Below are 27,780 nucleotides of genomic sequence, written 5' to 3'. Positions count from 1 at the left end.
AATAACGCAAGCGACACATATAACATAGAATAATCAAAGCATAGGAAATAACAGATAATAGCATAAATCAGAGCACAAGAAATTATACTACGATAATGCGACTACTAATAAGACAGGATAATGAGACTATCTACTAGTCTTCTACCCTAATATGGGTCCTCCAAACCCTCCTATCTAAGGTCATGTCCTCGGTAAGCTGTAACTGCGCCATGTCGTGTCTAATTACCTCTTCCCAATACTTCTTCGGCCTACCCCTACCTCGTCTGAAACCATCCATGGCCAACCTCTCACACCTCCGTACTGGGGCATTTGTGTCTCTCCTCTTCACATGCCCAAACCATCTCAATCTCGCTTTTCGCATCTTGTCTTCCACCGAGGCCACTCCCACCTTGTCCCGAATATCCTCATTCCTAATCCTGTCACTCCTGGTGTGGCCACACATCCATCTCAACATTCTCATCTCGGCAACTTTCATCTTTTGAACGTGAGAGATCTTAACTGGCCAACACTCCTCCCCATACAACATAGTCGGTCTAACCACTACTTTGTAGAACTTGCCCTTAAGTTGTGGTGGCACCTTCTTGTCACATAGCACTCCGGAAGCAAGCCTCTATTTCATCCACCCTGCCCCAATACGATGTGTGACATCATCGTCAATCTCCCCGCTGCCTTGCATAATAGACCCAAGATACTTGAAACTACTTTTCTTCTAGATGGCCTGGGTACCAAGCTTCACTTCCAAGCCAGCCTCCTGAGGTGCTTCACTAAACTTACACGAGTACTCTGTCTTGGTCCTACTCAGCTTAAACCCTTTAGACTCCAGAGTTTGTTTCCAACCCTCCAGCTTAGCGTTAACTCCGCTACGAGTCTCGTCGATCAGGACTATGTCATCCGCGAAAAGCATACACCATGGCACCTCACTTTGAATTTGCCGCGTAAATCCATCCATCACCAAAGCAAATAAAAACGGACTAAGAGCTGATCCTTGATGCAACCCCATTACAACTGGAAAGTGCTCTGAGTCTCCTCCTACTGTCCTTACCCTGGTTTTGGCTCCCTCATACATGTCCTTGATCACCCTAATGTACGCCACAGGTACACCTTTAGCCTCCAAGCATCTCCATAGGATCTCTCTTGGAACTTTGTCGTAAGCCTTTTCTAAGTCGATGAATACCATGTGTAAGTCCCTCTTCCTTTCCCTATACTGCTCCACCAGTCTCCTCACAAGATGGATGGCTTCTGTAGTTGAGCATCCCGGCATGAATCCGAACTGGTTCTCTGAAATAGACACGCCGTTCCTCACCCTCATCTCCACCACCCTTTCCCACACTTTCATAGTATGGCTTAGCAGCTTGATACCTCTATAGTTGTTGCAACTCTGGATATCTCCCTTGTTCTTGTATAGAGGGATCATTACACTCGACCTCCATTCTTCAGGCATCATTGCCGTCTTAAAGATGACATTAAACAACCTAGTCAGTCACTCCACACCTGCCGGGCCCGTGCTCTTCCAAAATTCCCCAGGAATCTCGTCAGGTCCGGTCGCTCTTCCCCTGCGCATCCTACGAACAGCACCCTTAACCTCCTCAACCGTAATACTCCTGCAATACCCAAAATCGTGACGCCTTCCTGTATGTTCTAAATCTCCCAACACAATGTCTTTGTCCCCTTCTTCATTCAAGAGTTTGGAGAAGTATGACTACCATCTCCGTCTAATGAGAGTCTCCTCTACCAATACTTTGCCATGCTCGCCCTTGATGCACTTCACTTGATCCACATCACGTGCCTTTCTCTCCCTCGCCTTGGCTAGCCTGAACAATTTCTGATCCCCTCCTTTCTCTTTTAGTTCAGCATAAAGGCGTTCAAAAGCTGTCATTTTTGCCGTCGAAACCGCCAACTTCGCCTCCTTCCTCGCCATCTTATAAAGTTCCCTATTCGTCCACTTCTCCACCTCATTCTTACTTTCTATCAACTTCGCATACGCCACCTTCTTTGCTTCCACCTTCCTTTGAACTTCTCCATTCCACCACCAGTCCCCTCGATGCTGACCACGACTACCTGTCGAGACCCCCAACACTTCCCTTGCTACCGCCCTAATGCAACTAGCCGTCCTATCCCACATACTGGTCGCATCCCCACTACTATCCCAGGCCCCCATAACCTTCAATTTCTCTCCCATCTCCAGGGCACTAGTCGTGGTCAAACTCCCCTATCTGATCCTAGGTCGGTCATCCACGACCCTCTTCTTCCTCGTCATCTTGATCCCTAAATCCATCACCAAGAGCTTATGTCGGGTTGTAAGATAGTCGCTCGGAATGACCTTACAATCTTTGCACAGACCTTTATCGTCCTTCCTAAGGAGTAAAAAGTCTATTTGAGTCTTAGCCACTGAACTAAGGAAGGTTACCAAATGCTCCTCCTTCTTTGGGAAACTCGAATTAGCTATCACCAACCCGAAAACTCTTGCAAAATCCAAAAATGAGACTCCTCCTCCATTCCTGTCCCCGAAGCCAAAGCCTCCATGTACATCATTATAACCTCCCGAAATAGGCCCGATGTGCCCATTGAAATTACCTCCCACGAATAACTTCTCAGTAGGCGGTATGCCTCCCACTAACTTGTCCAAATCCTCCTAAAAGCGCCTCTTCTCCTCCTCGCCTAAGCCCGCTTGCGGCGCATATGCACTAATAATGTTCAAAGTGAGCCCTTCAACGACCACTTTAATCGACATCATCCTATCAGTGGCTCTCCTAACCTCTACCACCTGATCCCTTAAATCACTATCTACTAAAATGCCCACCCCATTTCTATACTTCGACCTACCAGAGAACCACAGCTTATACCCGTCTACCTCTTTAGCTTTAGGACCTACCCATTTGGTCTCTTAGACACAAGCTATATTAATCTTCCTCTTCTTAAGAATCTTAACTAGCTCTATGGACTTCCCCGTTAACGTCCCAATGTTCCAAGAACCTACTCTCAACCTAGACGCTCCTTTAACCCACTTACCCCTCCTAACCCTTGCCCCCGTCCCCGAACGAGAACATGACCCTAGTCTACCATCACTAACCAAAGCCACGAAAATGAGTATGAACTAATAAATTATTCAAAGGTCTAAAGTCAGCAAAATGTAACTACAAGTGTATGTACAAATAATGGATATGGCAACCGGAGGTACCAACTCCAGTTGAACTAAACCTGGTCGCCGCCGGGAAACACTGTTCACGGTCGAGTTACTGTTCACTGCCGGAAAAATGTTCACAAATACCTGAAAGGGAGAGGAGAAGAGGGGGGGGGGGGGGGTGGGGGGAGAAAAAAAAAGAACAAGAAAAGAAAAAGGGAAAAAGGAGAGAGAAAAAGAGGGCTGGCCGGAAAAAGTCGCCGGCGATGGCGCAGCGGCGTACTGGCAGCACCAGAAGCAGATAAAAAAAGGAAAAAAAAAGGACAAGAGAAGAGAGAAGAAAAGTAAATCTGGCCGGAAAAGTGGCCGGCGTTACCTGAACAGTGATGACGTATGGTCGCCGGACGGGGTGGCAGGTGGGCAGATCTTACCGTTGGGAGAGAGAAGAGGTAATAATATGACATATGGTTCAAAAAGGGTCTATAGCATGACAAATACCCTCCACATTTGAATGAAACGAGAACCCCCTTTGACTCAAAATTTTGAGTAATTGTGGCCAACAAAAGCAGTAAAAATTCAGAATATTGTTTTTGGAAGAAATATTTTTGGCGCTATTTATTTTTTCGTATTTAATTTTTCTTCAAAATCAACATATCACTGACCACTGTATTAATTTTGGACTAAAATATTATCATTATAATTTTTAAATGGTTTGATTTACCTTTATGAATCGTTTGTCAAAAAAATTTACTGCTCGCTCCTTTACAAATATAGAACTCATTTTTTATTTCTTATGTTACTCGGACTTAACATGGCATTTTATTAAAACGGGAACTATAATATGTTCATCCAAAACAATATTTTGGTTTCGTCTTTCTTAGTTTCTTCAAAAATTTAAGAGTTTTTTTTTTTAAATTATTTTGAGACCATTACTAAAATTTCTGCAATAGATAAAAAAATTATTATATACAAAATTCAAGAAAATATGAAAATTAGTCAATCTTATGTGAAATTTTAGAAATTCTGATGAAATATATTTAGACGAAGAAATGTTTTTTGGTAGTAAGATGAAGGAATTGTTGTTATATAAAGTATTAATTTATTTATGTGTGTTGTTTGTGTTCTTAAATTATATTCTAAAAGAAGTAAATTATCTTCAACTAAATAGGTGAATGGTAATAATAATTATAATAATAGTAATAATAATAATAATAATAATAATAATAATAATAATAATAAAGTATTAATTTATTTATGTGTGTTGTTAGTGTTCTTAAATTATATTCTAAAAGAAGTAAATTATCTTCAACTAAATAGGTGAATGGTAATAATAATAATAATAATAATAATAATAATAATAATAATAATAATAATAATGATAAGAGTTATATATTTTTGTATTTTAATTCTAAAAAGTAAAAGAAAAAAAAAGATTTTTATTCAAATAGGAAACTTTCACCGGAAAATATTATATATAAGGAGTGTTCCCATTCAATATGTGGAGGGAGTATTGTTTCCTAACCATTAAATGTTAGGTGGGTAAATTGGAATTGACTCTGTTAAATTTGACTAAAACAATGGGGCAAATAAAAGGAAATTAACGGGCACATTTAGAGGTGATTGTGGTGCAGCTTTTTAAGGCATAATTTTTTACTTTTTATATCTTTATAGCGTGTAGTGCAACTTTTATATTACATATTTTAGGTTTTGACGAGATTTTTTTTGTTGTGTGGTTATGTTTAAATCGTTTTTTCTACTGCAGCTGCAATTTTACTAGGAGGCTATTCATTTTAAATGATTGAGACAACAACAACAAATATGTAAAAGCAAGCCTACTACTCCAGATTAGGCTGGTCAAATCAATTTTCAATTTATATTCGGCGAAGGCAAGAAAATTATCCTGAAATATTGAAAATGGAATAAAAGTATCCTCTATTTGATTTTTGGTCCAAGAATATCCTTTAACTATTAGAAATAGAACACATTTACCCTCACGGTTAGCAAATTGCCAAATTATGCTATTCCGTTAACGAACTTCAAATGTCTAATATGATAGCTTATAAAACTTCTTTTTTTATCTTTTGTTGAGATGGACTCCACCTTGAAAGAAAAGCTACTCCCACTCTTAAATGTTGTGTTTTTCTCGTTCATGGAAAAATGTACTGTTTTCATTCCGAGTTTTATTTTTCGTAGAAAGTCAGAACATATATACGATCTAATTGTTACCCCTAATAAAGTAAAATAAAATTTCGTAGAAAACTTTAATTCAAATCTCAATAGAAAATTTTAAAATATGATGATTTATTTCTATCTAGTGACTTCAAATGTATTAGTGCACTAGTATATATGACCGGATTTCTTTGCACTAGCACATTACGATATTTAGTGACATTTCATGATTGTAACTAAATAAATGTCGCAAGTTTTTTTACCAACACTTATCTAAATGTTAAAAAATTTAAGTGATGCTTCATAAATATCGTAAATTTCCTACCGACATTTATCTAAATGTCGTAAAGTTTCCATCATTGAAATTTACGACATCTAATCCAAGTGTAAATTAAATATCGGTAAACGAGTTTGTGACATTTAAGCATATTAAAATTTTGCCTACTAAAATGCCCAGAAGGTGAAATTTACCTACTGGAACCTGGCTTTTATTACCTGTCCAACCAACTCCTGCAATAAGTAAAATGCAGAAAGTTTTACGTGGAACCTCCTTGCTCAAGGGAGTAAAAACCACAACTCACCTTTAGGATTTCTCTCAACAAAACCTCACTAAAACAATGAACAGTTTCGGTTACAAAAACTCTTTATAACTTAAGAAAGTGAATCCTAGTCACTTAACAGCCTACAGTATAATCAACACGAATGTAGCTATTACCTCCAAGCTAATCTCTTAGCCTGAAAGTAAAATGATCTCTCAGGAAAAAAATCGTACAGTAATGCTTCTTGAATAAGCAAATAAGATTACAACTCAAAATTCATATTACAAGATCTAGACAAACTAAAGAGCTGACGGTAACTTCAATTGCTTAAACTTGGTTCTTCAATTTAATCTCTTGCTATCAGGAATTATTTCTTGCTTTGTGTTCTCTCAATGTAGGTGCGTAAACCTGCTGGAAAACAATCAATATAGAGGCACACAATCAGTAGCATAGGTTAAGGATAAACATATGTGGAAAATAAAATCTCCTAAACCTGGAGAATAAAAACAAGCAGGAAATATATCACACGCTTTTCATAGGTTGAATTCCAATTATGACTCTACCTACTTCCTACCAACTTGGTCTCACTAATAACAAGGATCTACCAAGATTGTCCATATTATTTAAACGGTTGCTAGGTCAAGTTCCACAAAACTATGAAATATCTCGTGCGAAAATAAATCCTTACTCCCGCTAGAATTAAGTGTCAGACACCATACAAGAACCAATTAGCAGGACCAGATCCTTTAGCTTATAGCAACCAACCGAGGTAACATTTTTGTTAATCATCAAAATGATACCTTGATACAACACAGGACAGTGTTTACATTACTCGGCGAGTCTTGATATAGAATCATATACAAATTAAGTTGAGAACTATGCCATTTTTGCCAACTATAGGGGATTGATTCTCAAATATCACACAGCAAAGCCAAAGAATTATAGAAACATGTCCTTATCCTCTGATTAACCAATTTGAACAAAGGAAATAGCAATCAAAGTATTGTATTTTAAGAAACCATTATACATAAAAATGAATATGATAATTAATTGGTTTAGGAGAAAGCCTAGTCCCTCATTCACATTGAAAGAGTAAGTCAACTAATTACTACAACAACAACAAACCCAGTATGATTCCACATAAAGAAAAAGGGTATGACTAATGCTAAAGTAAAAACTTGGTGAAAATACGGTAGCAAAGAAAAGTACAGACAACAACAATCAGAAGGGTAACCCAAGTAAAAGAAACTACTGTAGTAATACAATCTGAAGAATAAGATAGTAATAGTATCATAAACTAATTAAATAAACAAAATACGTTTAGAGCCAATTAAAATGTGAAAAGAACCACTAAAAATGAACCAAGTCCAAAAACAAATTTGAGTACATTATAGAACTTAGAAAGCAACATTTGTTTCCAAATACTTGAAAATAGGCTTTAGAAAAACTGGCAAGATTGCAGATGCTCAGGAGGGCAAAGCAGTTCTGTCTAACTGAGCATAAGAGAATTCGAGCATGTTTATACATAACTTTTCAAGGGCAGCAAATCTAAGTTGTTATGATCATTCACTTTGATAGGAAAAGCATGTGAAATATCATGGATTTTCATTTTTCTGTGACTGCATTAGAGTTGCCTGCACTTCTAACATTTTCTCAAAATGGAAGACTAACTTTCTGGTATCCATAACTTAAATAGTGGTGCTATTACTTCATTATAATTTCCCCTAATTTGTAGTATTATCTTTACATTTTAGAGTTTACTATATTTCAAGCTCAAATTCTTGATTATTAAGTACTTCTAGGAGATAATTGAGTTAAGATCGCACGATTCCATGATCCGATTTGAGCATAAAAAGTTTATACTTGTTCACATCCTTTAACTCACCGTGGTTAATCATGGCTCAGCCCAAGCGGAGACAAGGCGGAGAATCAATTGACAGAACTCTTAGAGGATATGCACATCACCTATTGATAATCTCCTGTCATATGCAATTGGGGATAGGAGAAAGAAGAAAGAAAACAAAAAGGAAAAAAGAAAAAACATTTTATCAGCTTTGGGAAAGACTTTGTAGCTAATAGAAGGAGAATATTACATAAAAAGAGAGAACACAATTTCATCTACAGACTAGAAAAAAAGAAGTATTGAGGCATATACCTGTACTAGAAAAACAAGTCATGGCCACTCTACTTGTTGCTGCATATTTTCAAATACAGAGCTCCAACGAATATTAGAAATGTGACCTTTGTTTCTTACGAGAGGAGCAACTGGCTTTATTGGTCACATGGTCATGCTGTTCACCATTATCAGATCTGCTCCTCATTATCCCAATGCAATGTTCTGTTGGTTCATCATTATTTTACCTCATTTGTAACAAGGCCTCAAGCTCAGGTTCGTCTTGATACAACAATCGGAATCTAAATTCCTTCATTTCTCCCGAAAAAGATAATTTAATAAGCCCATAGTCATTTGGTGTTTTTCCATTTGCCTTAGATGTATTCCATAAACTAGCAAGAGGTACCAAGAAAAAATGAACAGCAGATTCTGTATCACATTCTGATCGGTCGGATAACTCTAGTTCCTGGGTCATCCACGACATCTCATTATTACCTAAGGGAATCAAGTTAATCGTGGTGTCAATTGAGCTTCCAGAGTAACATACAGCAAATCCCAAGAAGTTATCTCGTACGTACCAATTTTCAGGCAAATTGATTGATACACTTCTATCCATTCCCTGATGGTGGAACCAACTTCGGATCGTCTTCCCAAGATGCTCCATGGTAAACACTCTTTGTAACGAGGAATCTGAAGCAAAGATGTCATGTTGCAAGGAAGCGATATTCTGAAATAAGGCATGTGGAAATGAATTATAGATCGACTTTAGATCCCTTATCACACTGTCTAGCATGTGAATCTCACACTCCAATGTCATGCTTCCAAAGATTTCTGAAAAACTTACTAAACTGGAGCACTCCCATAAACACAGATATTTAATAGAATCGATGCACAAAGCTGGAAACCTCTTAAGGCATTTACAATTAGACAATTTTAATTCGGTGAGCTTTTTGAAAACTCCCAAGGAATGATGAACATCTTCAAGATTTGTACAACGTGACAGATTCAAAGTCTCCAAATTTGACATCCCCATGAAATCTGGCAACTCTTTAAGCTTAGCCCAATATGATAAGTCCAAGATCGAAGACCACCAAGCTGTGCTATGCTTCGAGGCAAATGCTCAAAGTCAATTCCACAGAGATGTAACTCTTTCAAAGAGGACAAACATCCAATGTCTTCCAGAAGTCTTCCATCTATTAGATTGCAGTAACTAAGATTCAGAATTTCCAATGAGAGTAATCCTTCAGCCACAGGAGGAAACACAAAGTACACTCCATCTTCATGGCCTACTTCTGATATTTGTTTTGCAAAACTCATGAATTTAAGCTTGTTCAACCGGACAATGGAATGTGGAGGTTGTGAGATTAAAGTATCTCGGGCATCAAGATGGTCCAAGTTTTCAAAATTCCCTATAGCTTCTGGAAAGCTTCAAGTTTTGAGCAATATGATACATCTAGCTTCACCAAACTTTTCAACTTACAAATGCTGCTCGGAAGTGTTACAAGGTTTTCTAAAGCTCTCAAATCTATGATGTGAATCTCTAACTCCAATTTCATGCTTCTGAGGATTTCTGGAAAATTTTCTAAACTAGAGCAATCCTGTAGACATAGATATTTAAGAGTATCAATGCACAGACCTGGAAACCTCTTAAGACATTTACAATTGGTCAATTCTAATGTATAGAGCTTTTCTAAAAATCTCAGGGAATGATGAACCTCTTGAAGATTTATAGAATTTGACAGATCCAAAGTTTCCAAATTTGGTATCCCCGTGAAATCTGGCAACTCTTCAAGATTCATACACTTTGACAGATTCAGAGTCTTCAAATTTGGCATCTCAATGAAATCTGGCAACTCTTTAAGCCTCTCACAACCTGATATGACCTATGTTTCGAGGCAAATGATCAAAGTTATTTCCCCTGAGATCCAGACTATTCAATGAGGATAAGCATCCAACGTCCTCCGGAAGTCCTCCATCTATTAGATTGCAGTATCTGAGATTTAGAATTTCCAATGACTGTAACCCTTCAGCCACCGGAGGGAACAAGAAGTTAACTGCAACTTGGCCTTCTTCCAATTTTCTTTTTGCGAAATTCAAGGATTTAAGATTCAAGCACACGATGGAAGATGGAGGTCGTGAAATTAGAGTATAGCTGGCATCGAGTGTCTCCAAGTTCTCTAAATCTCCTAGCTCTTCTGGCAAGCTTTCAAGGTTTACACAGAACCTTGTGTAACCTCACATCTAGCTCCACCAAACTTTTCAACTTACCAATGCTGCTTGGAAGAGTTAAAAGGTATCGTAAATCGTTCAAATCTAGCTTGGTAATATGAGTGATGTTGAATATAAGATGGCAGTTCCCTTATCCCAGAGCTCCCCACATTAATCTTTAACTCCAGCTTACTTCTTCCTAGGATCTCTGGAAATTTCTGTAAACTAGAGCAATGCCGTAGATGTAGATATTCAAGAGATTCTACGTTAACACAAGGAAACCTCTTAAGACGTTCACAATACTTCAAATTTAACCGAATGAGTTTTCTGGAACATCCCAGGGAGTGGTGAACTTCTTCAAGATTGTAACATTTCCTCAGATCCAAATACTCTAAATTTGGCATCCACATGAAATCTGGTGTTTGCATCAGGCTTCTAGAGTCGCTGAGATCTAGCGCCCGTAGAGATGGCAAATGCTGTTCAGAATTACTGTATCAGAATCACAGATTTGGCTAATGGGATATCTATGAATTTAGAAAGCATTTCGTTTCTTTTCTGTTATTCATTTGTATTTGTGGGCATGAAATTACATCTGTTTTCTTGAATTTAAATTATTGTTGATAGTGTTCCTAAAAAGTATTAAAAGATTTATTCCCACACACTAAAAATGAATATTATTTGGATTATGATGGTCAACACATTAAAAATTGATTTTCTTTAAGAAATTATATGGACATTACATGTTCAGAAACTAAATCAAGTGCATTATAAAAACTTATGTTAATTTTATATGGAAATGATTGAAAAAACTGTAGCCAAGGAGAAAGGTGTTTGATTCTTTAAGGAAGTCTAATATAAAATGGGAAAAACAAAGAGTTAAAACTCCGAAGCAATGTAGAAAGCTTATACAATACACAATCTAGGAAATATTAGAAAGATTGAAGAAAACATTTCAAAAGGATGTATATATCATTCTTGAAAATAGTTGTATTGAGTTTAAGAAAGAAAGAAAGACTTTTGAAACTTTTGATTTAAAACAAGCCATAGAAATCTTGAATTGAATTCATGCATTGTATTCTGTCATATTGCATTTCACTCAAATCTGACTTCAAACTCTTTTCTTTTTACTGAGGTACCTAAATTGACGGTGCGCGGGGAAAGAAAATGTGAGTAGAAATTAAGGGTAAATACAGGATGAAAGCGATAGTATTTGCTCAATATCACAAAATTAAAGGACAACAATAGTTAGAGAGAAAAAGAAAAGCCAAATATATAGATAATAACTTAAAGTTGGCATTACTAACTGTCAGATAGACATCTTGACTATTGGAACGATCATATAGACACCTCTCTTTATCATATGTGTGCGTCGTGCACACTCATGTCCGGTAGGCTTCACGCGTGAATCTCAATCGCTATTACGTGTTGAATGAACCAATGAAGTAGTGACAGGGTGTAATATTGAAGATCAAAAATGCCACGTGTTTATCGAGATAAAGAAATAAAATAACTAAAAAATAAATAAACCTCCCCCCTCTTATGTCTTCTTCAAAGTTCAGACCCCTACCCCTCTTATTTCTTCTCCTCTCAAAACAGAGATCACCCCTCTCTCCAATTGGATCTCTTTTCTGTCTTCATTTTAGCATTGGGCCTCTCTCACCAGTCTCTCCCCATGTAGTAAGAAAATAAAAAGGAAGAAAAGATCTTCCAAGTGATTGTGAAAGTAGGTCTCTCTTCTTTTTAGCAAAAGCTCGTTGCTTCCATTCCTATGGCAATTGTGAAGCATTTTGTATATTTATGCTCTCTCTCTCTACCAACGTATCTATTTCTCTCTAGAATACGCTTTGAGTTCGTGCATTTTGGGTTCTGTCATATTGCATTTCACTCAAATCTGACTTCAAAATCTTTCTTTTTGGCGCCTTTGCATTAAACTGAGGTACCTAAATTGACGATGGATGGGGAAAGAAAATGTGAGTTCCTATGTTTTTAACGGTTGAAACTGGTTAATAAATCACCCACCGCGAAGCAATTGTATTTCCCGCCTGTTGCCAGGTCAGATTAATGTGTTCAGAAGACACTTTTATGTCAATAAAAGGTGATGTCTCTATGGTGTCCAATAGGATAATTAAGGTGTATATCTGATGGTTGTGGCCAACTCTGAGTGTCTATTTATATATTTGTCCAAAAAAAAAAAAAAAGAATTTAGCTATTGTACCTTTGTATGATGCAGTGAACTGGATCGGAGATCAAGATGAACAAGCCTTTTGGGTTCAAATTGTTCTGGCAATGACTCCAAAGGATACTCATAACAGGCAAACCAACGCAAGTTGTTGGGAAGGTACTCAATGGAGCCATCACATGTCCACGAATCTATGCATAATAGTCTGAGCCTTTTCATATTTTTCATGCTTTTTTTGCAAAAGCATAGTTTTTAAATATGTTGTAACCAAGTTGCTTCCATTGCCTTGGTCCCCTGGTGAAAGAATCATTAGTCAACAAATTTTAACTTCAAATATCTGTTATAAATTCCACAAGCCAGTATGACTACTTTCTTACTCTTCCCAATGCCAAACTTCATCATGTTTTTTTATTATTTATTGTTGCAATTGAAATTCCTGGAAGAGAACCATAAAATATTTTAAGGTACAATATTAGTTATGTCTTTCTTAAGAAATATATTGCTTATGAGAAATACTTTATGCCATCAATTCTATAATTTTATTTACTAATAGTACATTTTCTGAGAAGTTCCACACTGTCAAGTCTAAAAGTTTTTTACGTTGTGATAGGATGAAATTGTAATTGAAACAGTACCAACCATTGTCATTTTTTTACATAAAAAATAATCAACGGTAAGGTGAATTCCTAATTGTGGATTGGTAAGGTGGACTTTGGCCCTCCTTGTACTTTTCCAATTGAGAGTTTTTACTAATAAAAGATCACTCAGGGTAAATATCTTGATGATATTAGCTTAAAAAAGTTCCTGATTGAGTTATCACGTACATATTATTGTACAAATTTCAAGTTAATCCAAAGAATAAAGTTGGATTAAACAGCTTAAGCGGCTACTAGACTAATTCATGGCTTAATGACATAAGATAAACGAATTATGCAACGTTAATTGAAGTGTCTACTTGACGATTAGGTCGCGTTAGGCAATTATTATTAATTGCTTCTCCCACTAAAGTAAACAACTAACTAAACGACGTACCTATATATAAAGCAAGAGGAACAAATAATTGGAATTGACTTCCCTATGTCTTTGGAATATGAAAACTAGAAATGAAATGTTACTACATAGTGTTTAGCCTACTTACTGTTTTGTTGATCATCACTTCTTCTTCTTCAAAATCTTCAGCGAGCCATATTCTGCTAAGTTCTCCTGGATCTCTTTGCATGTTCACTATATATTTAACCATATCTTGTATTAAGTCAAGCATTTGAATCGTATCATATTCAGAGATGAACACAAGAGACTTGTCAATTAAGACACGCAATCCGATATCGCCTCCAAAACCACAACTGTCGAGAATTTGCATGATGTAATCCTTTCCTTCCCCTCTCAAGAAGCATGCTATATCTAGAAATATCTCTTGTTATATGGGCTCCAATCCGTCATAACTAATTCTGAGCTTTTCAACAATTTCTGAATTAGAATTAATTTTCATTTGCTTTGTTGCACTTCTCCACTCAATTATATTCTTCTTATATAAGAAAGAACCCCACACTTTCAGGGCTAAAGGAAGGCATTTAGCATGACTTACTACCTCCAAAGTTTGTTTCTCGAAACTCTCATCTGGAACTTCTTCCTTAAAAGCATATTGATTGAATAATTGAGTAGCTTCATGGTCAGCTAGTGTAGTCACTTCATGTACATCATTCTTCCCCATGAAATGCTTATTTCTAGTTGCTGCAATGATTCTACTGCCATTGCCAAACCAACCAAGATCCCCTGCTAAGTAATCCAAATGGTCTCTATGATCTATGTCATCAAGCACAACTAAAACCTTCTTCAAACGAAGTCTACGAGCCATCAAGTGCCTTCCATCCTCCCTATTATTCACATATTTAGCTTTTTCCTTTAATAGTTCTGAGAGAAGAATATTTTGCAAAGTATGCATTCCACGTTTGTTTTCTTTAAATGGTACGAGAGTGTATCAAAAATGGCTCTGGCAATAGTCGTTTTACCGATTCCACCCATGCCCCAAATCCCCACAATCCGAACATCATTGATTTCTACCTTTAGCAGGGATTTTACTTTCTCTAAATGAGTGTTTATTCCCACCACATCTTGTAAATAGGATAAAGAAGTCTTGCATAATCTGGACGAAATACAGTCAACAATATGTTGAATACAATCTGATTCAATCCTACAAAAATGAGAAGATTGTTGATATATGCAGGTCAGAAAGTCAATAATGGGAAGTATTTCACAATACACAGAGCCTAATTATGATAAAAAGGAATAGCCACATAAATCAAACTCTTGAAGGGCCTGTCAAAATATTATCTATGTAACAATGTCATTGAGTAATTAAATTAATAGGAATTATGCCTTCGTACTGACAGAAATATATATAATCAACCATTGTTTTATTTTTTTCAGAAAATATAAAATAAAACATTTTTAAGTGAATTAGATTGTGCAGTATCCTTAGCTCAAAAATAAATTGATAAAAACATATAAAATCATCTGCCATTCTTTTTATCAAGATATTATAAAATACAACATTTCAGCGTCTCACGTATAATAAATTGTTGCATATATTTTTTGACTCACCCTTGACAGATGTCAAATCCTTAGATTGGCAGCTTCAGTTCGAGCTGTCCTCCATCTTGCACCTTGTGTTTTCCCTTAATATCATTCTTATACTTTGATACATGTTTCTCAAAGGCTTTTGCAAAGCTCCCCGTTTGTATTTGAACATGTGATGGATCCACATCATAGAAGACTGGAATGACAATTTGTCCATATTCATCCATACATTCCATGATCTTCACTAGTTCATCTAAGCACCACCTAGATGTAGCATAAGTCTTTGAGAAAATGATGAGGGCAACTTGAGACTCTTTGATATTTTTCAAGAGTTATTTTGGGATGGATCTGCCGTACTCTAGCCTCTTATCATCTTGAAAGGTGAAAATTTCACGGTTTCTCAAACTCTCGTACAAGTGACCTGTAAATGTTTTGCGAGTATCTTCAACTCTAAAGCTTAGAAAGACATTGTACTTCCATCGATGAAAGTACTGTGAATTAGTCGCCAAAGAAGAAGAATCCATGGATTTAGTTGCATGTATGAAAAGAAAAACAGAAATTTTGTTGATAATTATAGCTGTGGTAAGATTGTGGTTGTGGTGCGAGCTCTCAATTGATGATAATAGGACAGAAGAAATGAACAAGTACCACTTAAAATATGAAAATTTTCTATTACATGGGCTCTACTCCAGTTGTCAGAATTACTGTTATTCGGTTTTCTATGCACTGTATATAGGCAGGTGGGAAATACCGTCCACACTCTGTGGCCCCCGCACCAAAGGGTCCCCACTGTAATATGTACACAATGGACAGCTAAAAGTACAAATCAATGAAGCGGCAGAGAAAAGAATAACCAGTTGAATACCCCTCTATTTTAATTTGTTTATCTGATTTTAACGTGGAACGGAATTTAAAAGTTAAAAAAGATTTTTGAATCTTGTCAACTAAAAATTGTACCATCGTTTAATCTTGTGGTCCCAACAAACACACATTTTTTTTCAGACAAACTAAAAAAGAAAGTTAAAACAGATTTAATACAATTATTGCTCAAGAGATCAAAACACCAACGTCTCTTTATATTCTCTGCCAAAAATTTGTCGTCATACCGGCTAATTTATCCATGAAAAGACCCCACTGTCTTTAATTGTTTTTCTATCATAATTTTTCAGGGAAGTGTTGAAAAAGTCTTGTAGCAAAATATCTAATCTAAGTAAAATAAGATAAAATGAAACTTTACTCAACAAACTATGAGCTTGACATGTTAAAATAGCAAATATATTAATGAGTAAGAGTAGGATAATAACCGAGCAATTTATTTATCACCGAAAGAGATTGCTCGACTACTTGACATCGTTGTTTAGCACTATGGTCTATTTTTCTTTGTAAAGATGCAAAGTGAAAGCAGAAGTGGACCCATAAAAATGAGAAGGAATGTTACTTTTCTCAAATTGGTATAGAATTAATTAATTAATTAAAAGAAATAATAGTCGAGGAGGAAGAAGATGTTAACAAAACAATTACCTTGTAATTAATTATATTCCAATAGAAAATTGTGTATCATCCATCTCTATCGTCAGTCGTCGCTTTCCTTTTGGGAAGAAGAAGCGGTCGGGTTGATTCTCAAGTGCCGGTGGTCCTGTCCTGTTGTTTTGAGCTCTAAAATAAATTATTTTTATTTTATACAATTAAGAAGATTTTCTTTCTTTTTTTTCTTCAAAATTTATCTTTACTTAGATAAATAAATTTACGAAACCCAAAAAAGAGTAATTTTGAATTACCTTACTTTCAGGGTGAGTAAATTTCTAAAGGGTGTATCAAAAATTTAAAAAATTATATAATTTGGACAGGAAGTAGTAAAAGAGTGCACAAAGTCAAATAACCGTTCAAATACCATACATGACAAGTTTAAAATCACAAAATTCAAAAAACATTTCAATACATTGCACATCTTTAGTAGGCGTTTGGCCATAGAATGGAGTTGAAGTTGTGTTTGGCCATAGTTTTTGCAAATAATATTTGATTGTTGAAAAGTACTTTTTTTAAAAACATGAAATATGATTTATACCCTCAATTTTTAAAAACTAGTTAAACCACTCAAAACAATTAACAAACATAACCAGTGCGTAAACACTGCCCCATCAACCCCGTATTGCACTTGTACTCCATACAAAACCGAACAAGAATGACTAAACCAAGTAGCTATAAATATAAACACTTTCAAAAACTTTTATAAAAATAACTGTAAAAATAAACACTTTGAGGGTCCTTTTTATAAAAATAAAAAAATTTAACGTAAAAATTGAAAACAGCAAAACAAAAGTAACGCTCCAAAACAGAAAATGGAAAAAGTGAAAAGAGTGAAAACATGATTTTGGTTATTTTTCAAATTCCAAATACAACTTTAAGTTGTATTAGGAATTTTTATGGCCAAACACTAACTTTTTTAAAAAAATATAAAAAAAATTCGGAAAAAAGTGAATAATTGTCATGGCCAAACGGGTTCTAAAACGACAAGATTGAAAAGTCTCTCTATATTTCTTAAACATCAGGGTCAGTCAAACTAAGACACTTAAATTGGAACGGATGGAGTAATACTTAAAAAGCCCGTTAAACTATTCAGGTTTTGTAAGTTTAATATTTAAATATTGTTGTTATCTCTAAATTATAATATTTCACATCTAATTATGGCAAGTAACATGAAAAGTGACTTCACTCTCTTTTTTGTGCGAAAGCTATAAAGTTGGCTAAAAGAGCATTCATGCGACATTTTAAATTCGTTTATTAAAATTAATTATTTTTATAATTGTTAGTTTTCCTTCTCGTTTCTTATTCATTTTTTCTTTTTCAATTTTTTTAATACTTTTTTCTATTAACAACAAACTAGTTGAAACTCATAACTTAAATAATAGTAATATCAAAAAATATTGGAAATAGTAATTTAAAATTGTAGGAAACCAAAATTGATTAGGATTTGGTATCCTAATTCATGTCTAGTTAGGATTTATAGTCAAATTAATATAGGAATAGGTTTTCCGATTTTGAGTTAAAATAGGTTTCATACAATTATAAATAGAGGTGTTGCTAGTTATATTCATAACAAGTGAGAAGAAGAAAGAACAAGAGATATTGTAGAGATTCATAGAGTCTGTTAATAAAATATATTTTTTCAAATTGGTATCAGAGCTTCTTCGATCCTGATAAACAATCAAATAACTTTCGCTGCAGGTGGGCGGCTATAACCCATATATGCTGCCTGTCTGACCAATGAATATGTTGGCAAATGTCGGTCCAATGATATATGCATAAACAATAATCATGCTGAGAATGATTGAAAAAAAATATTGCAGGTTTCAAGAGGTGCAAACAAATTTGCACAAGAGGAAGGAACAATCTTTTCTAGCAATTGGAGAAGTGGGTTAAAAAAAAGGGTTGAAGACAACTACTTCAACAAAAATTTGGGGTTGGTGACAAGTGCATCAACGGGGTTGAAGACAGTGCTTCAACAATTGAAGGTTGATGAGAAAGTGCATCAACAAAAATGAAATGTTGGAGGGAAAGTGCTCCAATAATTGAAGGTTCAAGAGAAAGTGCTCCAACGACTGAAGGTTGAAGAGAAAGTGCTTCAACAACTGAAGGTTGATGAGAAAGTGCATCAACAAAATTGAGATGTTGGAGAGAAAGTGCTTCAACAAATTGGAATGTTGGAGAAAAAGTGTTTCAACAATTGAAGGTTGGTGAGAAAGTGCATTAACAAATTGGAATGTTGAAGAGAAAACAAATTGGAATGTTGAAGAAAAAGTGCCCCAACGATTGAAGGTTGAAGAGAAAGTACTCCAACGGTTGGAGAAAAAGTGCTTCAAAGATTATGACGGTTGAAGAGAAAGTGTTTCAACAAATTGGAAGATGGTGAATGACGGTTGAAGAGAAAGTGCTTCAACAATTGATGAGTTGGAAACAAGTGTTTCAACAATTGGAGGATGGTGACAAGTGTATCAAGAATTAGATATACAATTTTAAATTATGGGAGAATGTTGGAAATAATAATTCAAAATTGTAAGAAACCAAAATTGATTAGGATTTGGTATCTTAATTCATGTCTAGTTAGTATTTATAGTCAAATTAATATATGAATAAGTTTTCCTGTTTTGAGTTAAAGTAGGTTTCATATAGTGCTTTCAAAGGCATTTGCGGGGCGAGCCCAGGGGCGGGGCGTATCAAAAAAGCTCCGGGGCGCAAATGAAAGGCGTAGATCCATAGGGCGTACGCCTTAGGATTTGGGGCATAAGTCCCAGGCATAAAAGTGTAAGCCTTGGGCGTAAAGGCATATGCTCCGGCCGTTAAATTTGATTTTTATTGTTTTAAAAATATTTTTGCTATAGATTATGATTTTTATTGTCATTGCTCTTACACTTTATACTCTTCTCCTTCTTTGAATATATAAATAAAAATCAGTGCAAATATTAGTTGGGGGTAGGAAAGACTAATAGATCTGGAGATTGATAATGAAGTGAATGAAGATTTCATGTTAAAGATTATCTAGGCTATTATCATTTTTTTGTATTGATAACTTTCTCAAATCATAATTATAATAATTCTTTTTATATTATTGGTGATTTATTTGCAGAATTTAAATGAAAATTTTACTTTTGCTTATTTTTAGTAATAAATTATAAAATTACAGATACATGAGTCATGAGACATACGCCCGTAGATCTATGGGACTTACGCCCTGTGTCTCGGGGCTTACGCCTCGCCTCGTACTGTGTAAAACGCCTCGCTTCGCGCCCCCGCCTCTTAAAACACTGGTTTCATACTATTATAAATGGAGGTGCTGCTAGCTATATTCATAACAAGTGAGAAGAAGAGAGAACAAAAGATATTGTAGAGATTCATAAAGTCTATCAATAAAATATTTTCCTTCAAAAAATAATAAATTTAATTAAAAATCATGACTGAATTTTATCACAATAGTAAAATCTTGTTCTTATTCATATATTACCTTCCATTAATAAACACACACACACAAAAATCCAAAATGTTAAGATATTCGGGCTTCTACCCAGCAGAATTTTGTGGGATCTGTCATCTCCTTGTCTTTTTAGTACTGCTTCCCAATATTTGTCAAAAGCATCTATTTCTAAAATTAATTCGTCATAGCTTTATAGTGTAGAAGATGAAAGGGACTATTAATTAATAACGGAAGAACTTTTAAAACATAACTTGATTAGAGAAAGCAGAAGTACATATAATTGTGCAAGCTTTCTGGTAAGAAATTGGAGCGAAAAAAAGAGAGAGTAAACCAAGGCTTGTCATAAATTACAAACCACTTAATAAGAAAGTCATAGACTATAGTGTTGTACCCCATTTTAACCGGGTTGAAATTAGAGTACAACATTTTGGTGATTTCTATTTTGTTTGTTTTAAGGAGTCGCCACCTAATTAATTTAAGGGTGAATTAGGACACCTAGATGTTAACTAAGGTAAAGTTAAAACTAAACCTCCATTAATAGTCTGCTTAACCAATGTGATTCCAGGTAAGGGCTCTATATTATCTTAAAGGGAAGGGGTTAGGCATCCTTTAGAATCCGTTAACTACGGTTGTCCGGCCAAACTTAGGTTAATTAATTTAGATTAAATATAATGCTTAAATCTTAAGAAAATAGGTTGTAAATGTTATTAAAGTTTGAAAGGAAAAAACATAGTGATGTTATTTAAACTAACTTGAAGAAATACATAGTAGTCCACTCAAAAATAAAACTTATAAATGTTGTTAAACTTTATATAATAATTTTATTTTAAAATGAAACTTGCAAAATATAATGATTTGTATATGGATAGAAGCTTTTTAAGAGAAAACCTAGCCAATGACATTATATGAATATAGTGGTATAGGAAATCTAGACTTGTAATGAATAGAATGCAAGAGGAGGTGAATTTTTTTCTTTCTCTTTTTATTAACCTATTTAGTTATATTCGGCTAGGAATATGTATAATTGAATTAATCTTGAAAATAATATTTATAAAATATACTTGAGTTTATATTTGCGTATTAATGACGCTTTAGAAAATGTATATGATAGTAAGAATAAAATATGATTCTATTAACTCAGAATACATCGTTATGCTATTTGTAAATTAGTAAATAAAATAAATATTAGATGCTATAAATAGTTTTGACATAAAAGAAAAATGAAGCTTATGGAATTAACTGGTCTTTCTTAAGTTAACTACCCTTTCACTAAAAACTAAGTCTCATATTAATCTAGTAAGGTTCATTTGGCTAGGGAAACAAACAAGTAAAGTGTTAGTTGCACAAATACAAATCAAATACATGAAATGAAATAAAGGAGCAAATGATATTAAAATGGGCTCAGCCCACTTTAGGACTGCTGAGAAACTGTTCACGCTATTGGGCCTTAGCCCAGAATTTCCGTTTCTTTTGTTTTGCTGCGGATAGAGGCTGGACACGGGATGAGTCATGTTGGGCTTTTAACCCAACGCCAAATGTGGAAGAAGACGAGTCGCTTGAACTCGTATGCGATGGTCATGCATAAAATGAAAGGAAAAAAGGGTTAGTATGTGATCCATAAATAAGACTAAGCATATACAATGTAAACTCAAAAGAGGGAACAAATTTGAATTGTTACGACCAATTCCCCTAATGAAAGAGATCAAGTGAACACGCACCACAATTTATGAGCCAAAGCATACACGCGGACAGAGTAGACATTATGGCAAAGTCAAGACAAGATGGTACCTTTAGTAGTTAGTTTATTAATTCCTACTGAGAATACCGAAAGAGTTAAAGATGCTCTCGTTCACACTAAAAGAGGACAATACGCTTGTATCTATAATAACATGATAAATGGGAATTATATCTTGACCAGCCTACTGTGAGATTGGAAAAGCTGAATGGTCAGCCTATGTTTATTCGTTAATTCCAAATTACCACGATACTGATCATACAACTTTCAGATAAAAAAAAATAAAATAGACACTGATGACTCTGCCAAACAGCAACTGTCACCGCATTTTCACTAAGCCAAGTTCCCAAAATATCACAACCTCAGGGGGCAGGACAGAGAGGACAATATGGAATGTAAAGTATATTTTTTTTCCGTGTAATGAGGATGAAAACAACAGTGACCAGATCTCTTCATCCAAGTCAAAACAAAACACCATGCAAGGAAAGCATACCATTCTAATTCTAAATGACTTTCAAAGAAAAGTACAAGTTGTTCAAGGATTTTCTCAACGTTATAACCTCTTTTAGACCTTGTTTTAGACAAATGAATATTTAAGCTAGGTGGTTTTAGCCTTATTAACATTTTCAAACATTAACATGAAGCACAAAGTGGACATAGTTCCATTAACATGAAGTGCAAAGTGGACATAGTTCCCATGTGATGAACTAACACAGATTTCCTATCATTTTCAGTTTCATAAGTCCAGTAACCATATACTCAGACTAAGACACAAGTATTTCAATTCAAAATAAACAAAATCTTAGAGCAGAGTCATTATCAAATCCTACAAGAACATGACAACACACAAACCAATCTGAATGGCTTGAACAAGTCAGTGATAGATTCAGGGGTACAAGGGGACATTACGTAGTTATACAAACCAGCACTAACAAACACATTGACATTTGCAAGGCTAGACAGGCCCTTATATTCATACTAAGCTTAAGCGAGTTGAGATAAATAAGTAGGACGCTGATCAAGAAATTACAGTAAAGGCATATTGACTCAACACAAAACTATTAAGCTATACTTAACAGAGTAGTATAAGCCATAAGGAGTTATAATCACATGCTTTTGATTAAATAAAGGACTTGTCACACAATGCTTAACCATAGAGTAACAGTTTAAGTAATAGATAATAATTGGACTTAATCAGACAGGTTTCATAGCCACAACTAATTTCAACACAAAATAAGACAAATAGGGGGGATAGACTCTCTTAAAATTATGTATAATACACTACATACCCGTAGCAAACAGGGGACAATATATGGGTTCAAACCATAATGTTTAGAATTAAGGAAATTACAGATTCAACTAGCTAAGACCAAAGCCAACAATATAGAACAACAACTTGCTTCAGACCTTCCTATGGTTCTATGCAGCACATTAGTGATAGGATTTGAATGATATTGACTATAGGCAGAGTTAACTCCTTTTCATATCTCAAACGATACACATGCAGGTAAGAGTAGTTAAATCCTCTCTGCTGAAGTTTGAAAGTATAAGAAAAGAACAGGGCAGATTTGGATTCTTTTAATGTTAATGTTTTCCTTTCAGATGGCAATCAGGGTGTCAGGGAAAGAAATCAAATAGCATTTTGAGTGGCAATCAAAATCACATTGCTGGACACTTAACACACAATGGAAAGATCAACCAGGTCCTATACACACATAAGCATGGGTTAACAGATCTATCACATGGGTTTATATGCGCGGATGTAATCCAAACAAGTATGATTATACTTGCAAACCATCTAGGTATATCAATCATAGCATACAGTAGTCCAAAACATGCTCAAAATCAGTCAACTACTCCTTTAACGTAGATTTGTATATATAACCAACAATCTTGCATATACAACCAACAATCTTGCATACACACAGATCAACTGGACCAACTTATATTAGGAAACTAAGCTAAAGCTAATTTGAGATCGGATCGAAAAGGCATAATTATCAAACGACATATATTCTAACCCAAAGTACCATATAACTAAGCAGAGCTGAAAACTAAACTAAAGCAAGACATAAACATACAGATGTTGTTAATTACCAAACTGAAACTAAACCGAATTAAGGCATGGACATACAAACATTATTAATTACTAAATCGAACCTGGACTCATTAAACATGAACATGCATAATGACACTAAGCTGCTAAAATGAAATTAAACCGACTGAAACAACAACACACACGAACGTACCAGAAACTGCAGATTTGAAAGAAAAGAACACACTGACCTTTTGTGGGTGCAGTGAACTGGGGGTCGACGTCTCGAAACTACTCGAACACGACGAGTTCGAAATCGATTAAAGTAACTAAAGCTTCAGATTGGAAAGTGAAAATAGAGTAATATGTGGCTATTTTTCAGAACGAGGCTATTTTTTCGATGAGGATTTCATTCCCAGATCTTATATTTTCAACAGAAGGTTTTTCTGATTTTAAAGAAAATCAAGACTAGAGTAGAAACGAAACTTAAGACTTGAGGACAGGAAACTTGTGTATCCTCCGAAAACCTGAGAAATTCCCTCATTTAGATTCAACTTCGGATCCCATTTATAGGGTTTTTTTTGTAAAGAAGAGAGAGAGGAGCGGGGGGACAAGAAGGAATGGGGGTGGCAGTGGCAACGTGGGGGAGATGAGGTAGAGAGAAGGGAGAAGGAGCAGAGAAGAAGGGAGAGAAGAGAGAGAAGGGGTGCGGCTGAGGGATGAAAAAGATGAAACCCTAGAGGTTTCATCTTTGTTAAAGGGGAATGGGCCGGTCGGATCGTGGGTAATGGGCTGGTCCGAAATGTTGGTTAATTATTTGGGCTGGGGTGAATTAAAATGGGTAGTGGCTTATGAAAATTGTTTTTGGGTCAATCCGAAAATGTTGGAGGTGAATTGGGCTTGTATTTGGAACTAATAATAATAATAATAATAATAATAATAATAATAATAATAATAATAATAGCTAGTAACTGTAATAGAATAATGAAACGCTGGTATTGATAAGAGGCTAATAATTATAGTAAAATACAAATATATTTCTAATTTGCCGAAAATATTGGAAGCGTAAATAGATATTCCGGGGGAGAGGCGGGACAAAATTGGGTGTCAACATATAGTTATCCCTTGGCAAGAAAAGAGCTTATATTATTTGAAAAAGTAAAAGCTAGTGAAATACTCTAAGTTTAATTGTAAATCAGGGTTTTTCCAAATAGAACTAGAAGAAGATTCTAAAGAATGTATTGCCTTTAGTGCACCCCAAGGACATTATGAATGCAACGTTTTACCTATGGGGTTGAAAACGGCATCAAGTATATTTCAAGAAAAATTGGATTCGATATATAAGAAATATAGTGGGATTAAGAGAACTACTACCTAAAGAAGTTGTATATATAATCTATCTATCTATCTATCTATATTAAAAACACGAATAATTTTCGCTAAATGTTGAACGACTGAAATATCCTGTAAATGTTGATCGAATTTTATGTCCTTAAAAATTTATATAGTAGTGGATATAATTGTCCAAGACGTGAAAGTGCAAGAAGGGGGTGAATTGTAATTTTTTCTTTAAGTAGTCGACTGACTAGGAGTACCAGTCGACTGTTAACAAGCTAACTGCATAATTAAAATACTGAAAGTAAATTGACACAAAATATTTATATTGGTTCGGATTCAGTGGGAATCATAATCCAGTTCCCTTGGGTTGCAAGGGTGATCTTTGCGACTCTTTTTGAAAGTGAGTTTGTGATACGCTTAAATTACACCTATTAGTGGCGTAAAGTGATCGTTGTCAAATATAGTAACCCAAACAACGTTCATAATACTTCAAATTTAACCGAATGAGTTTTTCGGAACATCCCAGGGAGTGGTGAACTTCTTCAAGATTGTTACATTTCCTCAGATCCAAATACTCTAAATTTGGCATCCACATGAAATCTGGAGTTTGCATCAGGCTTCTAGAGCGCTGAGATCTAGCATCCTTAGAGATGGCAAACGTTGTTCAGAATTACTGTATCAGAATCACAGATTTGGCTAATGGGCTATCTATGAATTTAGAAAGCATTTCGTTTCTTTTCTGTTATTCATTTGTATTTGTGGGCATGAAATGACATCTGTTTTTCTGAATTTAAATTATTGTTGATAGTGTCCCTAAAAAGTATTAAAAAATTTACTCCCACACACTAAAAATGAATATTTTTGGATTATGATGGTCAACACATTATCTTGTGTGAAATTAGAAATTGATTTTCTTTAAGAAATTATATGGACATTACATGTTCAGAAACTAAATCAAGTACATTATAAAAACTTATGTTAATTTTATATGGAAATGATTGAAAAAACTGTAGCCAAGGAGAAACGTGTTTGATTCTTTAAGGAAGTCTAATATAAAATGGGAAAAACAAGGAGTTAAAACTCCGAAGCAACGTAGAAAGCTTATACAATACACAATCTAGGAAATATTAGAAAGATTGAAGAAAACATCTCAAAAGGATGTATATGTCATTCTAGAAAATAGTTGTATAGAGTTTTAAGAAAGAAAGAAAGACTTTTGCGGAATAATTGCGGAGTTTAAAAGAAAATACTTACAAAAGTTGAAGACTTTTTATTCAAACATTGAAAGCACACATGGAATTTTACAGAGAGGGAAGGGAAAAAGGCTATTTCGAAATGGGGGTGATTTTCGAATGCCTTACTAGTTACATCTTGAGAGTCTTATATAGACCTCGGAACTAATTAATATCTCTTGGATGATTACAAGTGGACGGCTGTCTTTAAATATGCCTTCTGCTTTTTCTTTTGAAAAGTTGGACGGCTGCTTTTGTAAAGTTGTCGGCCACTTCTCGTTTTGTAAATTTTGGACGGCTACTTTTGGAAAGTTGTCGACCATTTGTTTTTACCTCTTTCTTTTCCGAAAGGGTAAATACCTTCTATTCTTGATAATGAAGATATGCTTGGGCCATTCCTTGTGGGTCCATCATGTCGCCATTATCTTCTACTGATGAAGATGCTGTATCCAGTAGTTCTTGGACCATCTACTGGGTCGGTATCATCAATATTGCTTAGAGCTTCTAGGAGCTTCTTTTTAATTCTGCCTTGGATTCAACTAATCCTTTCCTGCTGCTGGATGGTTTTGGATTCTTAATTTTTAAGTTCTTAGAGTTCGGTGTCCATCCTTTGATTTTAATGGTTTTGACTAAATACTTAATCCTGGTTAAGTCAGCTGTGTCAAAAGACCAGCTGATGATATAAGAAATCCTTTTTCTTATGTAATACTGGCATAATTTAATATGATCTGGTAAAGTGGAGATTCTCTTTCTGGATCCTTTCGTAATGAATTTGGAAACTTTTGGGCATTGTTAGCTCATTGCCCCCAAACCTTATCCACCAGTTGTAGAACCACCTAGGAATTATTGATTTGGACATTTGTTCGCTATATTTTACGAACCATGTATGGGAAATAGGTCGAACATACAAAAAGTTATACCATGCCCATTCATAATCATAGTAGTTATAGGTCTGGGCCCTATGTTGCTTTGATAATACGATAGGAGTATGGAGATGATCAACTTTCCAATCAAAAAGGGCTGATAATCTTGTTTATGGTGACCTTGGAGTATGAAATGCCATCTTGGCCGTACTTGTTATTCAAAGTATGTTCAATCGTTATTGATCCTGTATCTGTTAAGATGAATTCACAATACCTCCTAGTCTTGATAGGGTCATTGGTTTCAATATAGTCAAAATTGGTATAGCAAGTTTTGAGTAAATCCTCAACCTTCCAGTTTTCATAATGTTTGTCCAATGCTAACACAGGGAGCATTGCTTTGTTAATGATCTTGAACTCTTCTGGAGTTGCCTGTTTTTCTTCCTTCTTTGAGGGAGTGTTGGGATCAACTGCCTGAGCAAAAGACTTTGGGGTCTTCATTTCGTAACAATCACTAGTTTGGATTTTTCCTTTACCTGTTGTGGAGTTGGTAGAAGGTTGTATCCTTTGAAATGGTGATGATGGTTCTGTTTGGGGAATAGAACCAAGAATGGTTAATTTTTTATTTTGGATTGGAAATGTGGGCCTCATGGGCCTGGTTAGGTTTGGGAATTCAACTAAGGCTGAATACCTGTTATCATTTGG

At 35.2% G+C, this 27,780-nt stretch overlaps 2 pseudogenes; both read right to left on the bottom strand.

Annotated features, from left to right (window-relative positions):
- Positions 1 to 61: 61 nt before the first annotated feature.
- LOC132639289 (uncharacterized) lies at positions 62 to 7,514 on the bottom strand (annotated as a pseudogene).
- Positions 5,757 to 15,613, bottom strand: LOC132640675 (TMV resistance protein N-like; annotated as a pseudogene).
- Positions 15,614 to 27,780: the final 12,167 nt, after the last annotated feature.

This window comes from Lycium barbarum, chromosome 5, assembly GCF_019175385.1.
Source record: "Lycium barbarum isolate Lr01 chromosome 5, ASM1917538v2, whole genome shotgun sequence".
Classification (NCBI taxonomy): domain Eukaryota; kingdom Viridiplantae; phylum Streptophyta; class Magnoliopsida; order Solanales; family Solanaceae; genus Lycium; species Lycium barbarum.
The sequence above is the reverse complement of the archived record's forward strand: the minus strand, read 5'-3'. Positions and strand labels throughout refer to the sequence as shown.